This window comes from Diorhabda carinulata, chromosome 6 (genome assembly GCF_026250575.1).
Source record: "Diorhabda carinulata isolate Delta chromosome 6, icDioCari1.1, whole genome shotgun sequence".
Lineage (NCBI taxonomy): Eukaryota > Metazoa > Arthropoda > Insecta > Coleoptera > Chrysomelidae > Diorhabda > Diorhabda carinulata.
This window is the reverse complement of record NC_079465.1, coordinates 5,876,467-5,884,964: the sequence shown is the minus strand read 5'-3', so window position 1 is coordinate 5,884,964 and position 8,498 is coordinate 5,876,467.

Below are 8,498 nucleotides of genomic sequence, written 5' to 3'. Positions count from 1 at the left end.
ATCGATTCAGATTCAGAGGAATACAACCAGAAGCTTTAACAACAAACAACAGTACTTGAAACAATTTGAAATAGCTTTGATGCGAGTGTAATGACAGTATGGAGTTGCAGATACGAATGAATTACTACGAAGGCTCCTACTAAATATAATCGACCTACCGACCCATATTATCACGCATAGTTTATGTGAATGATCTGTTATATGAACAATTTATTACTGTTTCTTACAGTATGAAAAATAATGTTTTTTTGAGTAGTGTGGCTTATACCGAAATTACTATATCAATTCGATATTAAGGCAGGTTGCGGTAATTTAACATACTCTATAGATAATTCGAATATTGAATTTAGAAGTTCGTAAAAACTTTGGGTTATTACTCAAGCATTAGTATATTAGCTTGTGTTTTTCTACATGACTTCCAATTTTGAATTAAGATATTGAGACTTTTTCGTTTTGTGGAATAAGTAATTAAACGATAGAATATTTAACAAAGATATACATAATATTTATGCAAAAAATTTGGGATTGAGAAGAACATTAAATTAAATTATTTTTTCGTAATTATACATTCAAACATTATGAATTTTCAATGGATGATTACGTATCTCTGAAGGGCAGGGCCGGCTGATGCCTAATTTTTCAATCAATTTTCCAAAAAAAAAAAATACTGTGTGTTTAACTTGATAAAGTTTATGGCTTAGGAGAAATGTAGATTTCTAGATCGTTGTTCGTGCCAAGGAAACCATTCACCATAAAGAGACATTCTGATGAAAATTATCATAAATTGTAACTATTTATTCGAAATACTCACAGGAGGTACTAACAAACAATCAATTATTTCCAATTGAACTGCATATTGTCGAACATAATTTTATTTACATAAGGAAAACATTGAAATGCTGTAAAATTTAGTTGGTTAGCAAACCTTTCAAATGAAAATGAAGAAAAAACACTAACACACTCACTGCCTGTTTTGATCTAACTTGAGTTAGTGAGTATGTTAGTATCACCAACAGTGCTTTTGATGGTAAGCATATTATTTTTAGTTTCTATTTCAATCATTTTTTATTTTTTTGTTTAAGCTTTTCATTTCCTTGGTGAAATTCCAAGGAGTAGGCAGATTGAGACCTTCGAATCAACCAAAACTATGGAATCGGATCACTTCTTACTAATGAACGAATAACCACTTTATCCCCACCTTTTTCTTGATAATGGCTCCGAACTTTTTACTTCTCAGCCTTTTTATATGTTTTAAGTGATATTTTGACCTGATTTCAGGTGTTTTTTTCTATGTAAACTAGTCCAAAATAACATTCAAATTTATAAATTTACTTTCAATTTTCCTTTCTTGCATTTCCGTATATAAGGCTAATGTTATGCTAGGTAGGCATTATTTTATCCATGCCAATATAATTTTCTTTTTTGAATCTCAGTAGAAAAATTCCTCAATTTCATAATTTTTCATGATTTGTTTCAACTTTCCACATCTTCAGCTTAGGTTTTCTTATGAAAATTTTGAAGTGTAGTTATCAACTTTTATTTTTTACATCTTTTTGAAGAATATTTCCATAATGATTTGATATTGATATTTTTCCAACATCTTATCTAGAAACCTGAGAATTTGTTTGCTATTTTTAGCTAGTGTTATGTATGTAAATGTATAGGTGAAATGAATGCTTATCAAAAAAAAACAATAATGACTCTAACGTTAGTACCCCATTGGATGAACACAACTCAATATTTAGAACCAGTTCTCAAACTATAACTAGCTATGGATTCCAAATGTCGTTTAAACATTGTGCTGAAGATATATATTTAAATAAAACTTTCTCATATTATATAATGATATAAAGCTGAAATTTTCAACCTTTTCTCCTTCTGATCCCTTCCAAAATATTACTGGTTTCGGTAGACAATAGTCTCAAATCTGTACTGAAAATATAAAGATCAAACTCTATCTATCGAAATTTACGTAGATCCCTGTCGAGTCTTCAGTGTTAATATGAGCAAAAACTTTCTGCTTCAAGCGCTGATATGTAGTAAACTATTTTACACATTTTTTATTTCAGGTTATACGCATAAATGTTTCCATTTTCTTATATAATCGATGGAACTTTGGTATACTTTTCTCTGCTTCAGACTAGTCTATATTTCTAGTCTAAAGATACAATTAAATAGTTTTTGTAAATCTAAAAAAAAAAACAATTTATTATTTTTCCCTATTTTTTCGGTTATCTATCTCTGTTCTTAACACCTCGAGCCTTGCAAACAGCACTCTGTGATAATATTAGTTATGTCCTATCTTATCTTTCAATCGTCTACAAATAATCAACATCAACAATTTCCTTCAGCTTTTCCCTTTTTTATGAAGAGGTTCAAGTATTTTTAATTCCCATTCATTCGCTATTCTTCTCACTATTCACTAGAAATGGAAATCTTGTATATCTATTATCCATTGTTTCTCAGTATTTTATATATAATTGCATCTTGTCCCGTAGCTTTTTGTTTTAGTAAGTTTATCAAAAGTTTTACTTATAAATTAGCAACGTACCTCATATATAGCATGTCTTCGTCACAACTAACTATAAACTGTTCAAAATAACAATTTTACTCATGAGAGTAATATATTCTGTTCTTGTACTACTCTTAATATTTCGGAAAACTTTCTTGGTAACAATATCGTATGATCTGTAATTTTGTATTTTATAATTCATAGAAAATGACAATGGAACATCCAAAAACGAAGGTGAAAACAAATCCAAAGAATATCTATGTTTCCAGACCAACACAAAACTAAAACAGGGAGATACTTCATCCACTACAATGCTCAATATAGTATTAGAATGACGTGGATACTAAAAACTAAGACGACGTAGACGATGTAGTAATCCTTTCAACATCGGAAAACGAGCTTGAGGAAATCTGCAGCGCCTTCATAGAAATGGCAGAGACAGTGAAGTCAACGAATATAAATCGAAATTAATGATAATGCCAACACCATAAAGGAAAAGAGCAATGAGTTTGTCAATACAACTGAACTAAGAAAAGGCGATGAGCTCAGAACAAGGTCAAAGTTTTTATTATCTTGGGGTGTTTATCAAGGATGACTGTGACGAAGGAGAAAATCTGGAAGCGAGGATGACGAGGGGAAGTTAACAGTTGGGAGAGCTGAATGCGATTATAAGATTCTTAATAATATCCAGAAAAGCAAAGTTACATCTATACAAAACAATAATAAGACCAACAGTGAGCTACGGTGGAGAAATGTGGCTTCATAATAATGAAATAAGGAATCTACTTGGAGAAGTAGAACTAAGCAAAATGATGAGATCCAAAAAAATAGAGTGGATGAGTCACATACAGAGAATGCCAGATTTTAGAGCAACAAAAGAAATGATAGACATAGAACAAGAAGGAACAAGAAAAAAAGGAAAAGATGGTAAGCAAAGATGATTAAAGATCTAAGAGAGAGGAAATCAGGACTGGAAAACGAAAGCAAAAAATAGGAATGAGTAGCATGACATGTGATTTCAACAAGACGGTGCCACATGGCACACGGCACGCGAAATAATTGCCAAATTGAGAGCCGCCTTTGGTGAACAGTTCATTTCACGTTTGGGGCCCGTCAATTGGCCGCCTAGATCGTGTGACTTAACGCATTTGGACTATTTTTTGTAGGGTCATGTTGAGGTTAATATTTACATATTAACCAGCAACGATTGATGCACTGGAAGCCAATATTGAAGCATTTTTTAGTGAAATACCGGCCGATACGTTGGAGAGAGTGTGCCAAAATTGGATCTTGCGCATGGGCTATCTAAAGCGGCGCCGCAGCCAATATTTGTATGACACCATCTCCAAACATTAAATTATACTCATCGTTCTATTGATTCCAATAAAAAATATTATAAATGTTTACAAATTTTATGTGGCTTTTTTCAAAATAAAATCCTGTACATCGAAAAAAATCACTGATTATGAATAATTGATTTTCTTTCTCAAAGAACGAAATTTGAGGGTATTAAATTCGGTGATCTCACGATCCATTCACTCTTTTCTTTCACTGATTGCTAACATATTATAATATAAACATACATTTCTTCTTGCGTTGATAGTCTGTTCAAAAGAGGTATTTCAAATAACAAAGTATCCAATATAACTAAATAGTGGTGGAGACATTGGGTTTACTAATAGAAATAATTGCTGAAAAATCGGAAATATATCAATAAATTTTCTGTAAGAATTGTACGTATAATTTTCCGCTAAGAATTACAATTTATTAGGTATCACGATTCTATAAGCTGCAAAATCCTCAATATAAATAATAAAAAAACATATTTCAGTCGCCTAAAAGGTTTATTATCGATTATGGCGGAATTTTATGGGATAATATTATATTTACACATTGTTGATCCATGATATTGATATTCATTGAAAATATGGATTGAAATGCAAATATCTCTTAGTTTATTGAACGGAAACTGGCATTATTGCGATTCCCTAGAAATTCAAATATTTTTTCCATAACATTCACAAAGGATAGCCTTAGTAGCAGTAATGTAAGTTATTCATTTATGACATTTCTTGAGGATAATTTCATTATCGGAAATTATGTTTTGATCCATGACCAAAATTAGCTTTGTGGAAATTTTTTTTACTTACCAATTTAATTTGACTGGGCTATAACTTCGGATTTAACCAGTCAAGTTTTCTTCAAATAAATTACCAAATATAACATTTAATATCGTCTCGCATTTTTTGTTGTAATGTAATTATGTGGGAATTTCCATCAGTTTCACAGCGACAATTTAGTATAGTACAGGACTTTTTGGGAAACTATAATCGGGTTAGAATTCACAATCAGCTGATAGATGATCATAGTTTCCGAAAAGTCCTATTGTTAACTTTAAAAAATATTCATTCATCATTAGAACACATGCTTAATAGAACAATACATATGGAATTCATTCTCTGAGACATGGTTTTACAAAACTCCCCTTTCTTCTATAATCATCTTCGGAGCTTTTGAAGAGTCTTTCCAGTCAATTCCAGTAATAACAAATTTCAGTTTTGTTCTGAATAAAAAACTAAGTTGGTTTTAAAATTATTCCCTTTTCGCAGAATATTATTAACGGCGGCCATATTTTGTGTAAAGTTGACATAACAAGTATCGGATATCTCCCAACTTTTCTCTACCCTCATATTTCGTTTACGGCCTCCAAGTTTGTGGACCTGAAGTAAACACATACATTTATTTATGAAATATGGTCGACGTGGAGGTCAGCCCTATTTGAAACAAATTACGTTACCAGATGGTGATCATAATTCAGAAATTCCAGTAAAAATATGTATAAGATGTATTCAGAATATAGGAACGATTTTTATGGGAATCACATCTGCAGTTATGAAACAAAAATAAAAAACTAAATTAATTGCATCTTTGATATTGTTTGAAATTGAAATGATCACATGCTCTTGTATTTTATAAATCATAACGAGGTCTTCGAGTTTTTTTGCTTCATTAGCTATTTGTAATGAGTTATTTTTATGTATTGCTTCATATTAACTTTCCACAATTTCTTTCGCTCAGGTTTTCTCTCAGAATTTCAAATTGATCCTTATTTATTTTCAATTTAAAGTCTGGAGATAATTTCTATATTTTTCAGTAACTAATAGCATTTCTACGATATCTTCGTCATAGTATTGGTTATAAATATATTTTTATGTGGAGACGATGAGGTGAAAGCGATGAATCGAAACAAGAAAAGTCCTAAAAAAATGACTATATGAAAGAAGATCAAAATAACAGACCTACTAGATATAGTATCTATAATGTATTGGAGATTGGAAAAAGCCCTATTAGCAAATGGATGTGTGAATTGTTACTTTTAAGACGAAGAGAGGATCCAAGCAAAGCGCATGGCGATTGTTTCAGATATGGATATTTACTTTCACAAGAATAAATTACATGGCATTAAAAGACGAACAAAACAGGCATAATTAGAATTTCTTGAGCAAATTCTCCTCTTATACTAAAATGTAGGTGGCTGAAAAGATTATGACATATTGATATATGAATAGATCGAAGGTAATTCAATATTATTCATAATTTTTGTGTAATATTTATCCTCAATTCCATTCTTTGATTTATTTGACGTTCATGTGTTATACAAAGTGAATACTTCAAAATTCCAATACGTTTAGTATATGTTACAAAAGAAAATTTGTGAAGTTGCCGGAAGTATTCAAATACTTTGTTACTAGCGGCAAATACAAGTAAACTTGAAGTTTTTGAAAACTTTACAATGTCGATGTTGAGATAAAACTCCAAGAGACTCATAAATATAATTCTTTGAATCGGGAGTTTTGTGCAAATAGAAGTTTATTCAAGAAAAAAGTAGTCTCCGGAATAAATCATATTGGTTGTAATCTATAAGAAAATGGATTTGATTATCTATAGCAATAAATATTTGTGACATTTGAATCGGCTAGCGCGGAACATACTAAGATGGCGACGTCGATGCATCTACTTGTGAATATTCGTAACTTGTAAATGTTAAATTAATTTGTTCAATAACAAAACAATCAAAACAAAGTAACAATCAAAATAAAACTCAATACTATCATATTAGAAATATTCTCTACAAGTTGGTGTTCAAAAATTGTTGAATAAGAAATTATTTTCTTGATATTAATTACACGAGTCCTTTTTTACGAGGGCCGTTTTTTTTTCAACCTCCTATAGGCTATAAATAAAAGGTGATCTAATGTGCTCCTAATAGGTTTATTTTTCATAAAATTACATTAATTATGGCCTTCAGCCTGTGGAAAACCATTCACACTTCGCAATTTACACTTGACGGAAGCATCAATAATGGAGGACATGTTTACGTAGCTGTAGCACAACGCCGACTGAAGTCTTAATGTCAACAATGGCGGAGTGTGTCGTGCGAGATATTCGCAGTCGTCTACAACGCCCGCTCTCCTCTGCCCGCGTAGCCTCCGCACGGAGCGATCGGAGGCTGAAAAAAAAACCTCTCTCGTATTTCAGTTGCATTAAAATGTCTCATATTTTGGAAATAAGAAAAAGTATTTGTGGTTTGGTTGGATTTGGTTTAAGGGAAATCCAGACCTTGCATGCCTCGCTAAATTATTTTTACACCTACATCGTGTTGGAGACGATATAATGTTTTGACTGAACTTAGCGCATAGAGGTTATATTAAAGATATGGAAAACGGGGAATAGGAGCTTGTTGAAGTGGTCTCTAAATACTGATAAACAGAAAAAGAACATCGTTATAATACTCTACTATACTTTATTCTGATAGGATCGCCATGACGTCAAGGTTTCGTGTGATAAGAACGGCAAAAGGAAAATAGATAGTGGTAAACCTAAGCTCTTTCTCTCTCTTCAAATAGTACAATTTCATCATGATGTAAAGACTACAAGGAGTGTTATTGCGCACCAGCTGGGAAGCAACCAATGCGAATTCGATCCCAAAACGACGCGCAAATTTGAAACATTTGAATTTAATACGTGAAGTAAAGACTACAAGGTGTGCTATTGCGTATCAGCTGGGAAGCGGCCAATGAGAATTCGCTCCCAAAACGACGCGCAAATTTGAAACATTTGAATTGAATACATGATGTGAAGACTACAAGGTGTGCTATTGCGCAACAGCTGGGAAGCAGCCAATGAGAATTCGCACCCAAAACGACGCGAAAAATTGGGAGCGAATTCTCATTGGCTCTTGAGAGATGAGCAGAACGAGTCGAAAATGAGCCCTCGGGAAGAACACACCTTGTGGTCTTTATATCATGAATTTCACTCAAATGTCGTCCTCTCTATCTTTATTATTAACTCTGATTTAGCGTCTTACCATTTTGCAAGCGTAACTCAATATTTCCTACATCAAAATAACGATTGATAGTTTTCGGGGCACTTTTATTTGTATGAAGTACGGTGACAGGCCACAAATGATTTATAAATTTTCTGATACCTAATAAAAGATTTTCGCAGAATATTATATTGGAATGTTATGTGTAGTTAGTACTGCTGTATGGAGTGGAAACATGGACCTTGACCTTGAAAATTATCAAGAATCTTGATGCATTTGAGATGTGGCTTTATAGACGCATCTTGAAGTTACCCTGGTCTGACAGAGTTACCAACGACGAAGTACTAAGATGCATTGGTCGCAAAAGAAAGCTGTTGACAATTATTAAGATAAGGAAAACATCTTACTCAATGACAAATACCTACTGCTACAGAACATAATGCAAGGCAGAGTAAAGAGAAAGAAAGGCATCGGTAGGAAAAAGAAATCCTGGCTCCGTAACATAAGAGAATGGATCGTCGGAGAATTGTTTCATGTTGCGAGGTACAGAGACGCATTTAAAAAAGTGGTCGCCAACCTTCAATGAAAAAAAGCATGAGAAGAAGATTACATTTAGTTGAGGGCCCGAGCCTCCTCATTTTGTTTGATATATTAACATTA